This window comes from Podarcis gaigeae (assembly GCF_964106915.1).
Source record: "Podarcis gaigeae genome assembly, chromosome: 5".
Lineage (NCBI taxonomy): Eukaryota > Metazoa > Chordata > Lepidosauria > Squamata > Lacertidae > Podarcis > Podarcis gaigeae.
In genome coordinates this window covers 1813638-1838839 of record NC_139681.1, presented here as the reverse complement: position 1 = coordinate 1838839, position 25202 = coordinate 1813638, and the positions used below count along the sequence as shown (strand labels likewise).

The 25202-nt window shown below is 43.2% G+C and overlaps 1 protein-coding gene across 1 annotated transcript in view; it reads right to left on the bottom strand.

The window, feature by feature from the left end:
* The window catches only part of DUSP16 (dual specificity phosphatase 16), a 48855-nt gene extending 26938 nt beyond the window's left edge, over positions 1 to 21917 (bottom strand). The window contains exon 1 of the mRNA XM_083738761.1: positions 21383 to 21917. The gene's annotated coding sequence lies outside the window, so the exon portion shown is untranslated. The remainder of the gene's footprint in view (positions 1 to 21382) is intronic.
* Positions 21918 to 25202: the final 3285 nt, after the last annotated feature.

Sequence of the window (25202 nt, the reverse complement as noted above, 5' to 3'; positions counted from 1 at the left end):
CAGCGCCTTCTGCCAACCACATATGCACCCTAGGAGAAAAGGCTCCTTAGCAGATGGACAGGGTGCTTCATCAGGCAGGTCAATATGAGGAGGATTCCTTCCAAGGAAACCTTTGAAAACCACTGATCTAAAGTACAACTAATACCATGTTTGCAAGATAATCTTTATGAGCAGAGCAAAGCCGCCTTCATACAGATGAGGTCAGCTGCCACATCATTTGTTGATATTCTGACAGGACGCTATCAGGCAATTAAAAACAAGTTTTGCCTGCTTGTTCTCTGAACGATGAACACCTTGATAAAAGTGGAGCAACATTCTCAAGTTAGCAGGTGGGTCCATGAAACATCATCCTTTGAGGAAACTGTAGTGGAATTTACACGCATGTAAAAAAAACCTGTGAAAATGCTTTTTAAAAAACCGTTTTGAAAAATACAGTCCTGAATGCCTCCATTTTGGAACATTTCGGCTCCTGAACAATGAAAACCTGGAAGTAAATGCTCCAGTTTTTGAACTTTTTCGGAAGCTGAATGTCCGACACGGCTTCTGCTTCAGTGCAAGAAGCTCCTGCAGCCAATTGGAAGCCGCGCCTTGGTTGTTGAACATTTCAGAAACCGAATGGGCTTCTAGAATGGATTATGTTTGACAACTGAGATTTGACTGTACACTGAATTTTGCATAGCTCACTGTGTGCTCATCTAGTGTCACATTTGTTTATTGCACTTTACAACACATTTAAAACGTTTTATTTGCAGCTGTATAGCTGAGTCCCTAGTCAGTTGGCACTATCAGTACAGTGGTACCTCGGGTTAAGTACTTAATTCATTCTGGAGGTCCGTACTTAACCTGAAACTGTTCTTAACCTGAAGCGCCACTTTAGCTAATGGGGCCTCCCGCCCCCGCCGTGGCTCCAGAGCACAATTTTTGTTCTCATCCTGAAGCAAAGTTCTTAACCCGAGGTACTATTTCTGGGTTAGCGGAGTCTGTAACCTGAAGCGTATGTAACCCCGCAAATTATCATTTTTAGAAGAGTGTTCCATGGCTCCTGGGGATCGCTCCTCTCAACATATTTTATGTTATTTATATATGCATATCTTGCTGACTGCTTCCATAGGATCCCCATTGCAATGCCTACAGTTTTTTGTGGCTGTCCATGCCCCCTAAAATTTGTCTACTAAAAGAATATTAAAAGCTATTTTAAAATTAATGTTTTTAAAAACATTTCCCTGGTCATAGTGTATGCATATGATTGTTTGTAAGCAAGTCTCCTTTTACTTGAAGTTAATTTCCCCCACCCCTCATTTCTTTGTGAATGCCTTGTGAAAGTTCCTACTGTAATATGGGAACAAAAGCAAGCAAGGGAAAAATTAAAATTATTATAGCAGCAGTAGGAAAAGTAAATGCTGTAACTGTTTTAAAAGCAACACTTCAATATTCTAAAATTTGGTTTTCAAACTGGATTCCTTTGAGCTAATCAGAGGGGTCCTCTTTCAGAGGATGAGTAATGACCAAAAACACTTTGCTGAAAGGACAGCTTGTCTTTCTACTGCTGAACATTTATTGCCATCTACAGCTGCATGAGAGCATTGGACGTGGTCTAGAACTCATTCAAGAGCACAATAATAAGCTCACAGCTCTGTATGAACCAAATGCCACATATTTTAGTCCATTTCACCCAGGACTGACCTATTTTTTCAGAGCTCTGTTCCTCTAGTCTCCAAAACATACTGGAACAGCTAAAACAAAAAAATTCCTTCCAGTAGCACCTTGAAGACCAACTAAGTCAGTTCTTGGTATGAGCTTTCGTGTCCATGCACACTTCTTCAGGAACAGCTAAGTTTGTGTCTTCAGTCTTCCTCTATTTTTGCATTGTGCAGTATATAAACTTAAGACCAGGATGGGCATCTGTTTAAATGCTTAGCAAAGCAGCATACATAGTTTTGTGTAATGGATACCCAAGAACATGAGCATGTAAAAAACTGTAATTCTCACATAATTTGTGGTTCTGAGTTGTGAGATAAAAAAAAAACTGGCAAAATATATTGAATGCATTTACTAATTCTTCCCCTTCCACTTTCCACAGACAAGTATTAGTTACATGCAGATTACATAATTTTACTACAGGTGATTTCTGCTTGATCGAGGCTGCCAAGAGCAACAATTTAAACTTGAAGGGGGAAGGGCAATGAAGGGCAGAAGGAGTTTGAGGGAGAGGATAACTTCTTGAGTCAAACACAGATAGCCTAGTCTACTATTTATTTTTGAAAATTGCTTGCCTGTTCACCATGGACTTTGACACCTCTTAAGATAATTGTAACCATATTTTGCACTATGGTTCCCAAGATCAAGGAGCAGGTGGTTTTCTATGTTTGGCTACATTTTGAGTCAATATGGCAGACTAGACCTTCCAAAACTGCACTGATTCAGAGTCCAGAGTGCTAACCATTCAGGAATGGAAAAGAGATATGGCGAGATTCATATGGAACGGGGAGAAACCGAGAATAAAATACCAACTATTAACAGATAAAAAAGAGAGAGGAGGCTTTGCACTTCCTGATTTAGAACTATACCACGCAGCCACAGGTCTTCTATGGCTCAAAGACTGGATAACATTAAGAGATTCAGATGTGTTGGATTTGGAGGGATATGATAATCGATATGGGTTGCATGCCTATCTAATTTATGAGAAGCTGAAGGTCCACAGGGGTTTATTGAATCCTCTAATAAGGAAATCATTATATAAGATCTGGATAAAATATAAAGGAATATTGGAACCAAAAATACCTCTGTGGACCTCGCCAGCAGAAGCAATGGAAGTTAAGAAAAAGAACACGGAGGGGGTGCAGGGCCACATACTGAGTAGTATTAGAAGAAAAACATTTTCTTTTTTGTTACAAACAAAAACAGAGAGTGTTATATAAATGATGCATAAATGTATATTTTTTTAAAATAATAAAGATTGGAGGGGGAAAACTGCACTGATTTTACCAAATTTGTGAGGTCATTTCTGAAATTAAGCAGGTTTTTCTCTATGTTTAGATAGAACTGGAACTATTTGGAATCAAGATGGCACACTGAAGCATGCAAAAGTGCACTGATTTCAAAACTGCACCGATTTTTTGATTTCTTACAATTCCTGAGCAATGGCAAGAATGAGGTTGCTCATGTTCTAATAAACACACACACACACACACACACACACACACACACGAATGAATTGCCTCATTCCACTGTGCTATTAAGTTTAAAATAAAAAGACTCCCTTTTTTGGATGTGTAGGAGAGAAGAAGAAAGAAGGAGTGTGGGGTGAAAGATTGAAGGCTCAGTTCTTATAATAAAAATACTGCCTAAGTACATGCTCCGACGCAAACAGCTAGCAAATTTTAAATGTGTATGAATGCAGCAGACTGCAGTTGTTCAATAATGAGGGAAAGGCACTCTGCTAATGACTTGTCATTGTCTTCAATCCTTGCCCGAGGGCTTCCAAAGGCAGGCCGATGCCTTTTGCAGGATGCAAGACGAGATGGACCTTTGGACAAGCAGGAAATTCTTGTGTTCTTACATGCTCATAGATCTTTCCCCCATATTGTAGGATTCAGTGCTGGTACCATAGGCGTAGCCAGGATTTTGTTAGGGGGGCAGGCTTTCGTTGGGAGGGACAGAAGATCAGATCTGTATTGATTTGTATTGATGGGGGGGACAGATGCCCCCTGCCTCACCCTTGGCTTTGACCATGGCTGGTACTGAACACAGATCCTAGACTGAATCCTGATGAGGTCTTGGCACAAATTATATAACGTAACAGGAAACAAGGAGAACTTCCCTGTAACAAGAAAGGGGAAAGCGACAGTTGTTGTACAACTGCACAGAGTGGTGCAGGCTCTAGTTATCTCCCGCTTGGACTACTGCAATGCGCTCTACATGGGGCTACCTTTGAAGGTGACTCAGAAACTACAGCTAATCCAGAATGCGGCAGCTAGACTGGTGACTGGGGGCGGCCGCCGAGACCACATAACACCGGTCTTGAAAGACCTACATTGGCTCCCAGTACGTTTCCGAGCACAATTCAAAGTGTTGGTGTTGACCTTTAAAGCCCTAAACGGCCTCGGCCCAGTATACCTGAAGGAGCTTTGCGAGAAGCAAAGCTACAGGGAACCAGGCAGAGGGCCTTTTCGGTAGTGGCGCCCGCCCTGTGGAACGCCCTCCCATCAGATGTCAAAACGATAAACAACTACCGGACATTCAGAAGACATCTTAAGGCAGCCCTGTTCAGGGAAGTTTTTAATGTATGATATTTTAGTGTTTTCTGGTTTCTATGGAAGCCGCCCAGAGTGGCTGGGGAAACCCAGCCAGATGGGCGGGGTACAAATAATAAATTATTATTATTATTATTATTATTATTATTATTATTATTACAAACATGTTTTATGAAGAACTGCTTGAGGAGGGGAAATAAATTGCATATTGTGTGGACAAAAAATCCATATGTTCTCAAGTTGTAGTTTGCTTACAACAGAGGTACAGGTCCCTGCTTAATTTCCATAGAGAAGAGGGCTAGAGCTTTAATCTGTGTGGTAGTAATACCATCATTATGTAAGCCTTGCTTCTTAATTTTAGGTAAGAATTCCAAATGTTATGAATATCACATAGTATGCATAGTAAAGACACATAATAATTAAACACATGTTATATGTGTTTAATTTGTGTAGCTTGTCTCATTGCTTTCAACAACATACAAAGAGCAATTCTGGATCAGCACATCTACAGTAGTTGAACACTTTGTCCTCACAGTGACCAGCTACATGTCCATGGGTGAGCACAACAGCACCCACCCCACTTGCAATCCCCGCTACCAACTTGTATTAGAGGCACACTGTACTGCCTCTGGTAATGGGGGGGGGGCACCCAGCTATCACGGCTATTTGCCATTGATAGCTTTATTCTTTGTAAATTTGTCTAATCCTCTTTTAAAGTCATCCCAGTTGATGGCCACCACTACCTAGTGTGGGAACAAACTCCACAGTTCAACTATGCACTGTGCGAAAAAGTACTTCCTTCTGTGTTTCCTGACTCCATATACTTTCACACACTTTTAGTTCCCTTTTGATATTTATGACACAATTTATGAAATCTATATTGTGTTGCCCAATCATTATCCAGAAGCTACACAGCTGTTCCACTAAATGCTGCCTCTACCCCACACTCTCATGCACAGGAGCCTCCCTGTTTTCGTCTGTGAAATGTTTGCAGATTTGCAGGTGTCAGATTCTTCCACAGCGCACAAGAATTCCTCATCAAACAAACAGAATGGTTCCCTGAAGTAAACATTTTAATACCACTTTGCTAAAACCAGGGAACATTCAGGCTCAGTGACCCCATGTCTCCACATTCAAATACAGTAATACCACCCAGGAACCATTCACTGCATGATCTGTTATCTGCTGTTATCAGCTCCCAAGTTTGCAAGACTTGCATCTGAATGGCATTTCTGAACAGCAGCCGCTGAAGGCTATTTCTGTCACCACACACCCCTCCAAAAATGCTGGTTCACATGTCCATAACTAACCTCACTTGCACTTAAGTTTGTAAATAAACCACATTAGTTCATTCAAATGTCAAAGTGGTTTCTGTGTTAAGAGCTGCTGGCCAGGGCTGCTCCACGTTAAGTCATGGGAAATACAACAGAGCCCTGCTGATTCACAGCATCATTTAGGTGCTTTTGCACTCAATTTCATTTCCTCATTTTATACGCCTCCCAGGTGCACCCCATAAAACTTTAGAGAGTACATAAGAACTAGGATCAGGCCAATGGCCCATCTAGTCCAGCATTTTGTTCTCACAGTACCCAGCCAGATGCTATCAGGGACTGCACTGGGGAAAGGAGGGCTGGGCTCAGGAGAGGGAGGTAGTGGCCAGTGGGGAGGAAGAGAAGGAAGAGTGGGCAAGGCATGTGAAGGGCTGGGTGCTTCCCCACACACTCCTGCACCCGTTTCCCAGAACCAGTAGAGAATTGAAGCGGGAAGAGCAGAGGCAGCTTCCACATAAGCATAGCCTCTGTCAGGGAAAGGTACATAAACTGGTGGAGGGGAAGTGATCCCCAGTTGCTGCAACTGCTCCACAGAGCGCAGGAATAGCTTCCTAGACACTATATTGGTGTACAGATGTCACGTGCGCCTTGAACCTGTTTAAAATAAAGGGACTTTAAAGTGGTTGGACTGATATGGTACTGTTATATCTATGTAGCATAGTTTTCAAAACTTGAAAGAAAAAATGTGGGTTGGCTTAATTTTCATTTGACAGTGCATTGTTCATTCAGTCCTGTGATGTCAGCCTCATGTTTAAACATGCCCCATTTAACACTGCTTAGTTTTCTTAACTCTTCTCATTCCCTTGTGCCTTTAACCTGACACACCACACTGACTTTAAGAAAGTCACATTGGTTTCCTGCCAAAAGACATTGCACAGGGATTTTTTGTTGCTTTAGTGAGGTAGGATAGCTGGGGGAAAAATGCGTGCCTTTGGTTTCAGATAAGTACATTGGTAGACAAATTTTAAACGCCCAGGGTGCAAATTTCTGTGGCTATGGTGGCTCATTTACCAAAAGTAATGTATTTAGCATCAACTCTGGAAGTGTATACTTGATAATGACCGAACAAGTATGGTCAGAATTAGTTTGATCAGAATTTTGCCCTTAAGTGAAGCGCTACCTTTTCCCTCAGACTTTTGGGGAAAGGTCAGGTACATTGGCTTGGGATTTTATTATTGCTGCATTATTATGAAATTTAATATTGTCTCATTTTTGTTTTAACTGTGTTATTTCTACCCTAGGACTTTAGGGTGAATATGGTCAACACAACAAATATCACCTGGTTTGCTCTGGCCTACAGATGTAAAGAGGCATTCTTCTCTATCTCTACACTTGCCTCCTTTTGTCAGTGCTGGCTGGTTTCACACACAGCCTGAGCCAGAATTTCTTAGCTGGACTTTTTGGGCTCAAAAAGGAGTCCTTAGATGGGGATGTTTTATGAAAGGTCCTCTTTGCTCACCTTTTGCACTCCTCTGCTTTCTGCCTGTGGTCTTGGGAATGCCAACAACCATACTCCAGATTCTTGAAGGACAAGACTTTTTCTTTTCTTTTACCCGTGAGACTTCAGAGTGAGAGCAGAAAGCACTGACCCTTGGTCTGATTTGACTTCATATCCAAAACCCATTGGTTACGTGGCTTTGTTATGAAACCAACTCAGAATAGGGGCAAAGCTTCCTGCCCTCACTCTGGAGTCTTGTGAGTAAAAGAAATAAAAACAGCACCAGGTAAGGGTGGGGCAAATACTTCAACAATGTTTACAGGGTCCCGCAAAACAGTCAAAGAAGGGGCCACTAGCTGAAGCCTGCAAACAGTGGCAAAGCCAAGGTATATTAGGCTCAGTCCTTGTCTGAATCCCTATCTGACACCACACAAGCTGCCAGCTCAAGAGCCACTGCATGATCAAGTTCCAACAGGTATACAACCACCAAGAAGTGGTGGTATCATAATATTATTACCTAAGTGCTTTCAAAACCAGGTGTGCTACAATAAATAAAGACAGTTCTAAGGGAAATATGACACTCTGCTGTCAGTCTCACTGGGTCCTCTGGGGCACTGGCATTTGCCCAGCCATGCCAGGTGCTGAGACCAGGCCTTCCAGCAATGTGGTTTTTGGGCTTTGTTTGCTTACCAGGGCCGAGTACAAGCTGGGTTCGTCTGGCCCTTGCCATTAGACAGAGTGAGGAGACTGCCCCAGGATGCTGATGTGCTGGAGGTAGTAGACCTCTGAACACCAGTTGCTGGGGATCTCAGGTGGGAATGCTGTTCCACTCAGTCCTGCTTGGAGACCTCCCATAGGCATTGGCTTGCCACTGTGAAAACAGAGTGCTGGACTAAGCAGGGCGTTTGGTCTGGTCCATAATGTGTGCCATAATGTCTGTCCTGTATCCCCTAAACTAGGCTATTGTCCTCAGCTGAAGTGGAGGACCCTGTTCCATCATCAGGGCTGATACAGTTAGCCTCTGTATGTAGAACTGGTGGCCAGGTGGTGAGGGCACTATCTCATCCTGCATATAAGAGACAGAAATGTCTTAGGTAGCTGCTGGCAGAATCTGAGCCCAGGAACTTGAACACACACTATAGGTCTGGATTTGGACAGAGCCATCCAAGTCCCCAGTGAGATTCTGACAACTTTATATATGAATTGGCTAAAAATGATCTGTAAAGTAAGGAGTTATACAGAGATCTCAGAGCAAAAATATTGTGAAAATTCCAGACACCCAGAGAAGTTCATGTTTGTACGTTAACTCTAAGAGAGAGTACAAGCTTCTCAGCAATTTCCCTTTCTGCATATAATGACAAGTGACAGGAGGAAATTACCACATCATTGTAAAATGTAGAAATTTATTTGGGATGGTTAATAACTCATTTATGTGGCAATAAGAAGAAAGAGGTGACAGAAAAACAACTTTGGGAGCCAAAGGTGAAGGCAAGGATTTATTTCATTAGCCAAATGAAATCACCACTTATTTCAAGGTTATGTCACAGTTACATCATTAAGCTTACAACATTCGGTTCCCAGAATTATTACAGAAAGAGGAAAGATTGCAAACAGAAGAAAGACACATATTAATATACAACCAACAAGCACGTAGCAAAGGATTATGGGCCAAAGCAAGTATTAATCTGAACTACTAATGAAGAAAAATATAGACCAGTAGTTTAATGTTCTAGAGTGGGCCTCAATGTAGCAACAACAGTTATGGGGAACATTTGACCTGGAAGATTTTACTGTATTTGTACAGGGCTGTCATGTTTATTGACATAATGCAGCATAGTCTTAAAGCAGCTAGGAAGGTCACTATCAAAGCTTCCATAAAACTGCTCAGCTGTTTTCAAAGGTCAACAGGTAAACTGTTAAAATCCATAACTAGTCAGCAAAATGCAAAGTGAAATTGAAGCAGAGAAGATCTGAGTATGATGTTTTAGGCCCACTGCAGACAGGTGAGCAAGACTGCTGGATACATGCAAAATCATGCCTCTTTGGCCTTTGAGTGTTACAACTGCAACGATTCTAAATATAGCAAAACTAGCCAAGATTCCTGTTTTCAGTGGTTGATTGTCCAGAGATCTAACACTGTGACAGATATATAACACACGCAAAACACACACTTGCCAATAAAAACGCATGCCGCAATAAATTTATCAGTCTTCAAAGTGCTGCAAACTTAGAGTGACAGTCAAATACAGCTACCTTTCTAGAACTAGCATAATAATGCTATTTATTATGAATCATCAGAAAGGAAATTTTATTTTTAATTAACAAATAATTAATTAGTATTGCTAATTAAACTCTGGTGCAGCTGATATACTGGTGCAAAGTCCTAACAAAAAGGAGACCAAAACTTCCTCATTGCTTAGAACAAAATTTAATTCTCCATAAAAATTACAGATAAGAGAATCACTGGGCATTTCCTCATATCTGAATTGGCTACTTTCTAGGGAATAATCCCACCATACGAGTAAAGAGGATTAGATCTAAGGATTGCTCAAAAGGATCAGCTGTTTAGAGCTGCCTAGTCTAAAATGCTGTTTTAACATAATCAAAACAAAAAAAAATTCCTTCCAGTAGCACCTTAAAGACCAACTAAGTCAGTTCTTGGTATGAGCTTTCGTGTGCATGCACACTTCTTCAGATACACTGAAACAGAAGTTTCCAGACCCTTCTATATAGTGAGAAGGTGGGGAGGGGTATTACTCAGAAGGGTAATATAATCAGTTACTTAAGCAAATGTGACTAGGTATGCATTACAAAACCATTATACTTGCACAGCATGAAATGGATATTTCAGCATTCTGCTGCTCGTCTCCGAGGCATGGTTTATATAAGCTCATATATTGCTTGGCTATTGTACATTATTGTACACTTGATGACTGAGAAATGAATGCAAAAACTGACTTGGGAAGAGGATAGACAGGTTACTAAACTTTGGAGCAATGTTTTGAGATGATGGAATGGGCACGTTAATGAGCTCCTATGTGCTGTTATGACCAGAGGTGGTTTGGTGCCCAAAAGACTCATGCAGTTGACTTCAGAGGTACTAGGATTCCAGCCGGAGAGGAAGTCAGGCCCCACTGGTGGCAACAGAGTCTGACAGATTAGGGAATACTAGAAAACAGACTAGCAATATCTGGTTTTCAAAGGTGTGATATATCAGCAACTAAACAGTGCAATATTCCAATATAACATAATGTCTGAAATCAGAGATCAGGAGTGGGAATGATAGAAGGAGCAGTCATGGAGATTGGGCAGGGGTGTTTGTGTGTGCAGATCAGGCAGGGGATAGGGAAAAAGCAGCTGTAGAGATCAGATGGAATGGGGAAAGGAGAGCAAGCGGAGTCACCTCCAGCACATGGTTTGAGGGGGAGGGGAGGGGGACAGGGGGTGCATGAAGTCTCTGTCAGTGGGGAAGCCAGTGGTGGCAGCCAGCAGAGATGCATGTCTACTGTGGCTCCTGCTGTTATCCTGCTGAGAAAAGCTTCTCGGCCTCAGTGTCAGGGGAAGGTAATGCCACGGTGCCCTGTTCTCCGTCAGTGTGAGGGAAGGCTGCAGCGCTATTGACTGCCCTGGTCTCCCTCAGCATGAAGGAAGGCAGCTCAGATCAGCAGTGTGGTCAGCTGAGATCACGGTGAGATATCGGCAGTGCCTTGAAATTGGCTGCCCTCCTCTCCCTCAAGCAAGGAGCGATATATTGCTGCTTATTGCCAGGTCAAAATTGTTATCAAGGTGTGATTTCAAAACAGTTTTTGGCCAACATATTGAAAAATCACACAGAGCTAAAACAGACAATAAAATCTGTGATATTACCGTACTTGTCAGGTACAGTGCTGAGGAGGGCTGCACTGAGGAGCCTTCCCCTCCCCCTGCTCCTGATCAGGATCCTGAATCTTCCCAGGAGCAGGGAAGTAGTATAGATTTGGAATAGTGGTTTGCAGAGAGACATAGTTCAGAAGGCAGAAGCTGGGAAGTACTGGGTGGGGAAGTGGGTGGAACCCTTAATTGGGAGCACCTTCATTCCGAGGAATGGATTCTTTGTTCTCTCGCTGTGATCATTAAAATTTCTAACTGCTAAGAGACTCCTTTCACTTTGTTCTGCTTATCTACTGCCAAAGGGTGGGGGAGGAAGCCGAGTCCCTGAAGCCTGACATTACCATGCAAAAATGACAAAGCATAGTTTGGGGGGAGGCAAGGAATGGGGCCACGGACCCCCTGGGTGCATTCCGCAACCCCCCAATTGGGAACCACTGAGCTAGACTGTCATTCTGCTTAGTTAATGCTGCAGTTAGAAACAAATCTTCAAGCAGGGCACTCATGCTGGATTTTCACTTTGGGGGAAGGAGGAAGTGAGCAATGGTTTCCCAGCAAAAGTTCCGGAATATACTGAAGCTAGCTTTTCTCGGGTGTACAAGTCACATGTAGAAGTGCTCAGAGACCCTATTCCCCTTCCTGTGTCATACACCTGAAGGATATCACATGATATAAAGGGCTGGGGCTCCATCAACAGCCCTGCCTCCAAGCTTGTTTAGCATCCCCTGCTCCTGATGACCACTAGTCCATATCATCAGAGCCACAGAAACCTATGCATGTAGATTTCCCTGGCTCAGGTATGGACATCTAACATCAGTGCTAGGGGAAGCCACATCACCTTATACAGTAGCAGGGGAAGCTGCACCCAACAACCCCTTTAGTTGTATGTTGCCCCTTCTTGCATACAGCGCATGAGAGGTGCTCTTTGTGAAGAAAGTTGCATCTGAGGTGAGGCAGTGTGAGATGAGACAGAACTGCTGTGTTGCAGCTGTGAGGACCTGCTTGTTGTACACGCCAATCAACACATGAAACCACCAGCAAATGTTAAGTATTCAGTCAATGAGATGATCATCTGAACACAGAACTGGGCCAAAACAGCCCCCAAATAACCTTATTTGAGCTCTGGGGGTGGGAAGTAATGCTTCATTTAACATGCTACATTTTCATGCAGCTGTGTAAGATAATGGATTGCTAAATATAAGTAAGCTCTAAGGCACCTGTCAGACTTTGGGGACTTGGCTTTCTCACCCCACCTTTGGCCGTAGATATGCAGGACAAAGCAAAAAGTGTTGCTTACCATTTAAAGAGTCTTTAATGATCACAGCAAAAGAAGAAAGCAGCCATTCTCGGAATGACCAATTAAGGTTTCCACCCACTTCCTCCCTAGTCACTTCCGCCTCTTGCAACCTGATCTTGCAACTATATGCTTTTTGTGTAGCTACCTTATCTGCTCTCCGTGACCTTGGGCAGATAGGCTGGACACTTTCCAGTGAGAGAGAGTCTGTTAGCTCTCTCTCTCTTCCAGTTCTTCTTCACTTTGCTGTTCACTCCCCAGTTCATCCCAACTTTTCTCTTCAGAACTAGTCTTAGGGATGACCTGGTTGTCCAGACATGACCCTGTTATTGCATGGGGTCAGAGATCCATAACGTTTGCTTCAGCATATTGTTACCTCCAGTTTGGGCTACAAACCCCCGGAAGTTGCAGTGGTATTTGGGGCAGGAGTGCTGAGTACTTTATCAGGTAAGGAGAGCCAGCTGCCCGAAGAGTACTTATGTCATATTGGCTGTTGTTCTCGGCTGCAACTTACCGGTACTTATGGACAGGGTGGTGCATAATATAAAAGCATTTTAACTTTATTTTTATATTTCTGTAATTTATTCATAAAACACTTTAAATGTTTGTGAAAGTCAGCAGAATTTAATGCTTAATGATACTAGAAGTGACTACTTCCAATGATGCCTTATTGTCTAGCTAATTTGGCAACTCCACTGGACAAAATCTGTGGCCAGACAATTTTGGCAATTACTGCATCAAGTGACTCACACCCTAATCCTACCAATGGGCTGTGAACATCAGCTGGTCCATGCTCAAGAGGAAGCCCAAAGGAGTGAGAGAGAAAACAAACGCAGAGGTAAGACATCTTGGAGGAAAATCACTCTCCCCACAACTTGGTTGCTGAGTAAAACAAAACTGAGAGGGCTGGGGGCAATTCTTTACTCTGGAAACTAATTACAATTTTCATTCCTTCCCCTCTTTTTTCTTAAATCCCACCTCAGTTATTAAAAATCTACAAGAGCATTTCACAGAGACACAAAATGGAAGCCTGCCAGTCTATTCAGAGCCAACTCTGAGTAGGTCACTCTTGGCTCGGTAGCAAACCACAAATGGAGCACAAGGAAAGGACAAACCCTGTTCTCTCTCACACAAGCCTCCAGCCTAAATTCTTTTCTCCTCTTCCAAAACATGGACCTGCTACAGTCATTGAAGAAAAAGTAATATACAGAGAGCCAAAAAGATCTCCACTAGGGAGTTCTAACACTTGCCAATAAGTCATTGCATCCATTGCCCACCCACCCCCACCCAAGAAAACTAATAGCAGGAATGACTGCTATTAGAAGCAGAAGCTTCCCTGAATAATATTTTAGTTTTTCACACACCCAGCAAAGGATACTTTCATAATAAGTGTGAGCACCTCACCAAGCTTCTCTAGCCATAGATCAAGGCTTTGCACCCGGGAACCTAGTAGGGAAGGGAAAGCAGCTGAAAAGCCAAGCGCCCCTTCTTTCTTCTGAGCTGCCCCTCCCAGAGCTGGTTTGACTTGACAGAAGTAGGAAAGGAGATGTCTGCTCTCAATGCCACTGATAAACAACACTTCAAGAAAATTTCAAAGTCCGTTTACAAAGTAAGAACATCAATTGAAATACACAAAAAACATAAAAGCCAATTTAAAACACAAAAGCTAGCATAAGAAATCAGCAGCAGAAATAAGATAAATTCAAGTAGGAAATAGGAACGTCTTTATTTACTTCCCAAAAGAAACAAGTGATAAAATGAACTTCCTGAGGGTCAGGATTCCATCATTTCAGGGCCACCACAGGAGGAAAAAACCACTGCTTTGTTGCACAGATTTACGTCGCAGACACTTTTGTCCTTAAATGAAGCCCAAGAGCAACACTGTGGGCAAGTGTTTCTGTGAAGCATTAAAAAGGGTTTCCTTGTGAAATCTTGTGTGGCCATGTGGGTCATGAGTCTTTGGCTTTCCTGCCCAACTGATTTCTTCCCTTCGGGTAAAGCCTTGGTTTTTACACAGATTAATGATGTTTCCATTAATCACTGATCAAAAGGCAATGTAGAAATGCTATAAATGAAACAATGTCTACCATGCTGTCGCCTCTCCTCCTCCTCCTTCTTCTAACAACAGTTTTAGAGGGTTTTTCTTGTGTTTTTAAATGTTCATAGTCGTTCAAATATATGTTGGAAGTGTAAGAAAAAGGAGGGGACATTTTAACATATGTGGTGGGATTGTAAGGTAATTAAAAATTTTTGGGAAATGATATACAACGAATTGAAGAAAATGTTCCATTTAACATTTGTTTAAAAACCTGAGGCATTTTTGTTGGGGATTGTAGGGAAAGACCTGCCAAAAAAGAAATGAGAGCACAAAAGACACCAGGCTGACATGAGGTAAGATCTTGGATACATAAGTCAATGCCCTCAGTATTATGACAGGTCAGACGCCCTTTCTTCAGGGATGAGACTAGAGGCACAAAGAAGGACAGGGAAGTGCACTCTGAGCCAGCCCCAGAAGCACCTAAGAAACTAGAAGCAGTTGAAGACACAGAGTATGAGGTGCAAGAACTGGGGTAGAAGGGGGTAGGGAGGTGGTAAGAGTGGGGAACACTGGGCTGGCAGTGGTGAGGAGCACAGGGAGGGGCTAGGGAGGGGCAGATGGGGCAGGCTGCCCCAGGAGGCACTTGGCCGGTGGAGTGTGGTGGTGGGGAGCCACTGGACGGCTCCTTCGCTGTGCTGGCACTCTTCTTACATGGCAACTAACTCTTTTCCTTTGAAGCAGAAGGGTGGGCTGCTGCTCTCTCTGGTTTTGCAACTGTGAGGGAAAGAAAACCTGGAGAGAGGAAGGGGTGGGGGAAGGCTGCTCTCCAAGCAAAGTTGGAGTAAACACTAATGTGTACACAACCCAGCCAACCTCCTGAAATATCATTTCTTCTTGTTTTCTTCGCCTCAATGTCTCAGAGATCAATTAAAAGTGTTGAAGAGATCAGACCACCACCCCCTGTCCTTTTTGGAAACCAAATCTTTTGTCATGATTAAATAATTTAAATGGCAAGTTCACAAGATAAGCACTTGTTGCTTGCTTATAATGTGTGTGTGTGTGTTTGGATATAGAGGTCCACATACAGGTTTACACCATGTGAATACATAATGAGGGCACTGCTGCAAACAATCAGCTACAAAAACTGAGTCTTGTTTATACTGAAAATAAAATACCTGCAATGAAAGAAATGTGATGCTGACATCCCTTCCTTTAATTTTCAAGGAAAATGTAGCCAATCCACTTTAAATTCTTTAATTGCAGTGGATCAGCAGCCAGCATTTTTTTAAGGAAACTTGTGGAGTGTTTATTCTGTTATTGTTTATTCTTTTATATTATTCTTTAGAGTTTTATACTGCAAGTCTTTACATGTCTACGCAGAAGTCCCACTGAATGAAGCCTACTCCTAGGCAACTGTGTAAAGATTGTGCAGTCGTATACTGCGATCTTAAGCATAATTACTCAGAAGTAAGTCCCACTGAGTCCAACGGGATTTACTCAGATAGACCTCAGGTAGATAATCTGAAAATGGCCTTGGCCCAGTATACCTGAAGGAGCATCTCCTTCCCCATCGTTCAGCCCAGACACTGAGGTCCAGCTCTGAGGGCCTTCTGGCAGTTCCCTCACTGCGAGATGTGAGGTTACAGGGAACCATGCAGAGGGCCTTCTTGGTAGTGGCGCCTGCCCTGTGGAACGCCCTCCCATCAGACGTCAAGGAAATAAACAACTATCTGACTTTTAGAAGACATCTGAAGGCAGCCCTGTTTAGGGAAGTTTTTAATGTCTGATGTTTTATTGTATTTTTAATATTTTGTTGGAAAATACAGAGTGGCTGGGGAAACCCAGCCAGATGGGTGGGGTATAAATAATTATAATTATAACTGTTGCACATGGAAGTTCTACTTTTGACAAACAATTCACTTTTGCAGTCATAATACTTCTTAGGATTTGTCCAATGATCAATTAGTCTCTGAGGAGATCTACTTTTTAATGTGCTTTAAGAACAAATGTGTTGAGGGGTGTGTAGATGTGCGTGTTGTGTATGCAAATGTGTGCTGGAAGGTGGGTGTGGGGGCCAAACAGAGTCTTTGACCCGGGTGCAAGAAAGCCTGGTTTTGTTTGAACACGCTTGGCATGCTGGCTGTGGGGCTCCCAGATGAGGAACAGTGAGGGGGAGGCCAACTCAGTGACTGCCCCAGGTCCTGCACTTGCGCCTACCAGCAAACTGGTGCATTCCTGCCCTTGCCGCCTTCCTGTTCTGCCCCATCCCTGTCTGGCAAGCAGCAGAGGAGAGGGCAGCATACCAGTACTGGCCAACATGCCCCCCTGGCAACTGAGCACTTTCACAAGAACAGCCTGTGGTGCTAGCAGCTGCCTGGCCCAAGGCTGCCATGTCGTCCTCCTCTGACTCGGAAGAATTCATCTCAGACTGCTGCTGAAACAACAGCTAAGCTGCTTGCAGGAAAACACAAACAGATACAGCATGGTTTAAAGGATGCAGTATCAGCACCAGGGCTACAGGCTGAAGGAAAAAGGGAAGAGAAGAGAAAGAGGGCAGTACTGACAACAGAAGGAGGTGGTACAAAGGTGAGGAAAAAATGGTGAGTTGTCTCACATTTACAAAGCCAAGCTAGACCTGAACAAAACTGGAAGCTAAGAAGACTCAGAGCAGATGGCCTGAGGGTGCTACTATACTGCTCTTATGGGGCTTATGGGGCCAAGAAGATGAGAGAGGGAATTTGTGCAGGAGTCAGAATTGCTTCACACTCATTGGGACACTGGTGGACATGCGTGTGAAGGATAGATGTATATCCACAGACTCTATACATTTGCAAAGCTAAGCAGGGGCCAGTATGCTTTCAAATTTCACTTTTCTCTCAGATTCATTCTATAACCAGCCATATAAAGACAATAATAATGGCCAACTTACAGAATTGCCAGAATGATTACTGGCTTGTGTCATGAAGCACTTTCAACATTCTAAACTACCCACAGAAAATATTGAGTAGTGTTTTTTACTGCCCCCAGATCCACATTCATATATTTGATTAAGAGATTACCAAAATGATCTAGAGGTGGGTGTGGGGAGGGGAGATCCCATCAATTCATGTGCTGCTGCAGCAGCAGCAGCAGTGTGCACTTTAAGGAGCACATGCTGCACAGTAAACACTCATTGTGAATCTGTACTATATGATGTTTGCCTTGTCAACAGCTTCAGCTCACAGAGCAGATTAAAGAAGTCAAAGCAACAATGACTCCAATATATTAGTTACTGTTTGGTAACAGCTAATTTGGAAAGTTATTTAAAAATAAAATAAAATCATTGTTTGTGTGTGGTATGCAAGTATAGCTAGCTACAGATATAGATATTTTTGCTCAAATAATCCTTTGGTAAACAGTCATACTTAACATTTGAATAATGCAGTACCTTTATTTATTTTTTTATATTGACCACTTATAACCATGCAGAACTGACCAAATCTTTGGAAAATAAATATTACTCAGCATGGGAACCTGAAGCCAGTTCTGACAGAGTGCTACAAACTTGGCTGAAACCTGCCTTGCAAATAAATTCACAGAAGTTAATAGTCAATTAATAGACCACAGAAAAATTATGAACCCGCTGGCCTACACATCTTCAACGTTAAGCCATTTGTTTGAACATGTCATAACAATCTTTTAAAATTTTTGTTGTCACCTGGATGCAATTCTCACTTGTCACAAACACCCAAGCAAATGACCATTGGAAAACCAAGATGTAAGTATATGAGCGAAGAAGTATCGTGAAGGGTATAAGCACAACATGAATGACACCATTTCATTTTGGATTGGAATATCTGGAATAATTTCCATCCGCAATGTATTCTGGTAATGTGCAGGACTCTCTCAGCAGTTATTCTGGCTGCATTATTGTTATAAAGATGCGCACAGGAGTCAATTTCTGTGTTTTAACAATGTTGTGATTAGTAGCATGGATTTGTCAAGAATAGATCCTGCCAGATAAATTTTATCTCTTTTAAAAAATATTGGTGGATTGTAGGAATGCTCTGGATCAAATCATCTTGATGTCAGCACATATTTTGGTTAGCAAACTGTTTATAGTATAGATGGTGATACAAACAATACTCAATGAGTGCTCATCTATGATTTCCCATCAAATGGGGGGAGGCTCTGTTGTGGGCCCAAAACCTTTCAAGATGTCATTCAATTATTTAGGTGATGGGGTAGAGAAAATCCTTATCAAGTTTAGAGATGACAAAAACTCTGAGCAAAATCTAACACCTCCTCAGAATACAGCAATAAAATTCAAAATGACTTTGATAGGAGACTGGCCTGAAACAGACAAAAAGGAAAAAGAAATCTTAAGAAAGAAGATTCTGACTAAACATCAGGAAGAACTTTCTGATAATAAGAGCTGTTCAACAAAGGAACAGTCTTCCTTGGGAGGTTGTGGACTCTCCTTCCTTGGAGGTTTTTACGCCCAGGTTGTTTCTCCATCTGTCATGGATGCTTTAGCTGAGATTCCTGCATTGCAGGGGGTTGGACTAGGTGACCCTTGGGATCCCTTCCAACTCTATAATTCTATGATTCTATGAAACCAATTTAAAAAGAGAGAGAAATGCAACATTCTGCATTTAGGCTAAAATAAAACATGCAGGATTGGAGATACCTGGCTTGGCAGTGCTACATGTGAAAAGGAACTTGGGATCGTAGTCAATCACAAGCCAAATATAAATCAGCCGTGCAGCATAGTTACAATAAAGGATAATGTGATTTTAAGCTGTATTAATAGAACAGTTTCCAAGTTTTGGGGTGTAAAATATCCACTTTATTCTGCATTAGTACAATTGCATCTGGAGTACTGTGTCCTGTTCCAAGCACCACACTTTAAGAAAGGTATATGAATATGGAATGGATTCAGAAGCAAACAACAGAAATGTTCAGTGGTATGGAAACAAGTCCTAGGAGGAAAGATGAAAGAAACTGACTATGTTTCGCCTGTTGAAGACTGATGGGGAATACTATACCTAAAGGGTTGCCACAAAAAGGGGGCAAAGACTTGTTCTTTTTGCCCCAAGACAAGATCTAAAGGGCTCGGGTTACAATTAAGAAGTCTCCAGCTGAACTTCAGGAGAAACGTCTTGATGATATGAACAGTTTGATAATAGAACTAAGGCCCTTAATAAACTGATTCTTGCACACCTAATGTCAACGCTCTTCACACAGTCAGTTCCAACCTGCACACAATCACTGCCGACATGAGCATGCCCTAAAGTTGCATGGAGAAGTTGATGTTTATTCTCATTCATGACAGCCATGTATGTAGGTTATATTGTGCTGCCAGATTATCTTTTCTGAAAACAACATTTTATTAATTAGACATCTATTTCAAACAGGTGTACATATTTGCAATTTAAAAACAAACCAATTCCCGCCCTAAGGTAAGCATTAAAACTTTGTTGCCTTCAACAAGTATATGATCATTTTCCTCAAGTCCTGTTTTGTCCAAATTGTCAATTCACAAGTTACTCATCTACTGGTATAATTTCTAAGTATTATGGAAGTAAAGTATTGCAATGGCTACAATCCTGAACACACCAATGTAGAACTACTGTACTGTGTTTCCAGACAACTGTGTATGGATTGAGAATTAACAGCTCAATATATTTCTTTTTACATAAAATTAATAAGTGAAACTAAACCTCTGCCTGTGGGCCAGAACTGTCTGCAATAGAATTACTGCACATACCTTACTCAGCAAAATATCAACTAGCTAAGATATTTCTCTCTCTGCCAATGACATGTTTGCAGAAGGCCCTACAATTTTTTTTAAACTATCAGCCAAATGAGGGTGACCAAAATTAAAAATAAAATCAGCTAATACCTGAACAGAAAACAACAGGTTAGTCACCAACTACAGTATTTCTCTTTGTTTCTTTTACTGCAATACAGAGTTTTCTTAAAAGTGTTCCACTCTCTGGGATGGTACTTTAGTGGAACTAGATACATGTAGCACTTTATTTAAATTAGTCAAAACCATAATATTTCCTCATACGAGAGTTTGTGAGGAGGGTCCCCCTATCATTTGATAAGCAGAAATTCACCAGTTGAAGCTTCCAGCATAGAGTTTTACTGATAAGGAGACTTTAGAGCAGCTGATATAGGCACAGCCGTTCCGCCAGGGAGAAAAGAGAAGCAGCACTAATTGTGTACATTATACATTATCCAGACATCCTAGAATCATAAGAGCCATCAGGTGCAGTGCAAGAATTTCAACTAAGTCATACCAGGAAGGAGAGTCCACCGCCTCTCTGTGGACTAAGCTGCAATCCTAGAGTACCCACTTACTTAAATCCCATTGAACTCAACAGAATTTACATCTACACAAATATGCACTATAAGATGATCAATAAACTATCATTCAACCCAGCATGATCTCTAGACAATTCTACATTTCTGAGGCACATTCCTTCTGCCCCATTTTCCTATGTAAAAGATTTAATATCGTAAAAGTCTGCATGTTTTGTCCTCTGTGAATAACCTGAGGCCATGATACTGAAAACTAGAGGAACAGGTGCCTGGATATTTGAAAAACAAAAGATCATTTTTAAAAAGATCTTATAAGATACTTCATTTAAATATTTGTTTTTAGCGGCGCCTCACACCGATCCTCTTTGATTCCATGAGAGGGGACTTCATACAGACAGATAAAAATCCTAAAGGACAAACCAACCCCCAAAGCAAACGGAGAACATAAGGAACAGAAAAGGAATGAAAGATCATAAAAACAATGCTAATAGTAGCAAGAATATAACTTTCTCTCACACACAGAAGCACAACTGTGTGTGTGTGTGTGAAATAATAAAACTATTTTACAGCAGAACCATTTAAAGGAGGAAGAGCAGGCGTTTAACTCAAGTCAACAATGGAGAAGACATGGAGTGAAGATCTTTCTAAGAAATCCAGGGTTGCTTCTGTGCTTTAACAGGGGGGGAGAACCTTTTATTTCTTTTCCATTTTCTTTAGAGGGAGAGGGACACACCAAACATTTTTTAGAACTCCCACCCATGTGGCTTCCAGGCAGTGACCCCAGAACTGCATGGGGGGGTGCACAGGACAACATCCCCCCTTCCCCTCTTCGCCCTCCCCACCAAGACTTACTTTTCCCCCTCTTTCTAAACTGGCAGCTGCCCTCAGCCTCTTCTGACTCTGCCAGGCGGCGCGTCGGAGCCTCCTCGGGGGGGGGGGGAGCGGGACCCCCTCTCCGCTGAGAGAAAGGGGGCAGCAGCAGGAGGAGGAGGAGGAAGGCGAGGGAGGAAGCGGGCGAGCTCTTTCTTCCTCACTGAAGATGAGTCGGGGGGAGCCGGGGAACCCGTCGCCCGGTCGCTGTCTCCAAAGCCGCGGCTCATAGGAAAGGGGGAGCCAACACGTTTAATAACTGAATGTGGGAAACAAAACAAACGGGGAGGGAGGGAGGGAGGGAGGGAGGGAGGGAGAGAAGAGTTTGGCTGGTCGGTCAACTTGCAGGCGGCTGCTGCTGCTGCCGCCGCGGGGATGAGGTCATCGGTGTAAAAATAAAAGCGATGGCGTCATTGGAAACCAATCCCCGGGAATGAGCTCCGCCTGAGGGAAGAGGGGCGGCTCCGAGGGGGGGAGGGAGGGAGGGAGGGAGGCCTGCCCTTCCTGCGCAGAGACCTGCCCCCCAGGCCCCGGGAGGCAGAGGAGCCCGGCCGGGGCTGCAGCTCCCTCAACTCTCCTCGCGGGCCTGAAGTTGGGACCAGAAAGAGGGAGGGAGGCCGGCCTCCCTCCCTCCCTCCCTCCCTCCCTCCCTCCTGCGCTTTCATGCTGCTGCTCCCCCTCCCCCCCTTTCTCCTTTAAATGTTTGCAATATGTCAGAGCCTTTCTAAAGTGCCAAGTCACGGGGAAAGGCCGGGACTGCGTGCACTAAAGGCCTTGGTTAAAGCACATCCTAAAAGTACCTAGAGGAGGATCTCCTGGCCTCGTGGGAGGGCCAGCCCGGATTGCAGCTGCACGTGGTCATCTCTTCGGGGTCTAGATTTGCACGTGGTAGTGAGCAGCTGAAGGGGGTCAGGAGGAGAGGCCCTCTGTCAGCACACCTGAGGGGCAAAAGAGCGTCAGGCTGACCCCTGCCTAAGTAGCTTGTGTCCAGCAGACCAGGGAGCAGAGGTCGCAAGCCAGTCCACTGTCCCTCAGACCTTGTGGCAGGCCAGATAAGTGGCACAAGGGGGGGCTGGAAAAAGAGGCGAGGGGGGCAGTTAGTCCTCCCCCTAGATCCAGCCGCTGCTCTTACCTTCCCAGGGGCTGCCGCCGCCGCTGCTTCTAGGCAGAGGGAGCTCATCCGCTCTGCTCTCTGGCCCACAGGGGCACCGGGGGGGGGGGGGAGGGGGGAGATGAGCTGTGCAAAAGGGCTGGCTCCAGAGGGGGGCTGCTTAAAATGATGCTGAGCCAGCTCAGCCCAGCCGCCTTCCTCCTCTAGGCAGGGCGGGGAGAAGCCAGGAGGAGGGAGGGAGGAGGCGCTGCCGTGGTGGGGGGGGGGGTGGCACCGCCTGAACAAACAGAAACCCCACGCCGATCCACAGTCCGTGGGCCGGATCCTGAAGGCAATTGGGCCTGATCTGGCCCGCAGCCCTTAGTTTGCCGACCCCAGCCATGGAGACCTCCTTGTACCACCATAAACCGTTAAGACCATATTCATGGAAGTAAATCTTACTCTGCTATGAGTGATAGTCAAGGAAAGAAGATCATCCTAATCATAAAGATCAACTATTAACTTCCTCCCTGTGCTGTAAATCAAGTGCACATTCTAACCAATCGAGATTTTGCAGTCTGCATTGGTGACGGAAAATATCTCATGAAGGAATGAATTATATCTTAATTTAATCCTGTTACCTAAAAATTTTTAACAGATTGTTCCTTTATTCACTTATCTAATGATGCATATAACCATCTAACATGGATATACATGTTACAATAACTAATGGCACATTTTTTTCCAATGATGTGAGGAAGAAACAAATGCTGACCTGCAATGACTTACAGATTTAATTCATCTTTAGAAGTAGTTTGCAAATTACCTGAAGTGATTTGTTTTACATTTGAAGGAACTAAAATCATTCCCCGTTGTCGTATTGAAAACATCTGTTGCTTCCTACATATTGGAGGGAAACAAAATGAGCACAAACTCTTGGAAAGATTGCAGAGTTAACAATCATTTTTTAAGTTGTCATCTTCATAGCATTTACAATAAGTGCGGGGCCAAGGTCATTTGCCACTCTAGGTAGAGTGATTCATGAATGTGTATGATTTTTTTTAATAAAAGCCCTGCCAAATAAGACCATCGAATGCACATCCTGATTCACACATGTGCCTCTGGAGAACTGAAAAGTAGATTGTGAAGGCTTACATTAATTCCATGGTGGGCCATCTCCACAACATGAACTTTCACTCCCCAAAGCTTGCTGGAAGACACATTTCTGTTCTGCTGTATGCACACGATGCAGCAATACTCTCAAGAACACCTGTTGGGTTCAAAAGAGCACTGAGAGCACTAACACAGTACTGCAAGGAGGACCAGCTAGAACTCAACTATCAGAAAACTAAAATCATGGCATTTGCCAAACGGCCTATGAGCTGCTCTTGGAGCATAGATGGCCACAAGATTGAGCAGGCCTCTTGTTTCAAATATCTGGGGATAGTTTTTCATTCTGCTGGCAGTAGGAAAGCCCATGGAGGTTATGTTGCTGATATTGCTCAGAGGAACTCATCTGCAATCCTTAAATTTCTTAAAACAAGAGATGGCTACTATATACCTGCAGCATGCAAATTATTTGAAGCCAAACCAATAGCACAACTTCTCTATGGTGCCCAGCTGGGCCCCTTCTCCATTTTTGCAGCCCTAGAACTTGTGCAACCCTGAGACTAATGCCACCCTGAGACTAGAGACAGGTCGAGGCTAGAGTGTGAGTGACCATACTCAACTACTGGCTCAGACTATCTTTATATCCCCTTGGACTTGCCCCACTAACTATGAATGATGATTTCCAATCCACATGGAAGCAGGCAGTGGGAACTAAAATCTCAACCCTGAGCTTCTCTCCAGGTTTGCCACTCAGCATGGGATACGAACAGGCCAAAGTTCTCATAAAACAACATGTTGTAGACACTGAGCGCTGACTGGATCTAGCCAGGACCCCAGCTTTTATTGCCAATGAATCCTCCAGGTACTCTGCCTCCCCTATGGCATATCTAGCTAAACTCAAAGTCCCTAAACACAGGAGGGCCTTTACCTTGGCTCATGCCCTCCCCTCCGCTGTCCTTGAAGGCTGATACAGGAAGATTGCTTACCTGGAGAGACAATGCCCCTGTGACTGGACAAATAGAACAACAGAGCATGTACTTCTCCAGTGTCTTTATTATAGAGACATTCGTACTAGCCTCATCTTACCGTCACTGCATAAGTACCCAGGGTGCATAGGACAATTCTGTATTGCCCTGCTGCCTTGAGAGACCAACCCCGCTACAACATACAACGTTGCCAGATTCTGCACAGCAGCATTCAAAATTCATCGAATGATGACCTGTGCCACAAACTAGATATAATGAGCACTTGTATTAGAGTGTTTTGTAGACTGATAGCTATAGTCTTATATATATTAACCCACTGCTTTTTTTCCTAAAAAAATGTTTAGGGGTACCCTCATTTTCCTACTCATATTGAAATACTACCCCTCAATGAGGCCAAACTTAGATTCACAAAATGTTTAGGGGTATGCGTACCCCTGCTTCCCCCCAGAAAAAGCACTGTATTAACCTTTTATGCTCTTCTACTGTTGTCTAATGTTCTGAACCCTTATTTTAGACTCTCTTAGCTTCTTTTGGATCCTTATAGATTTTGATATGTGTTTTCTGTTTTAACCCTTTTTAGTTTTTCAAAACTTTTTTTTAGATTTTAAATTATTGT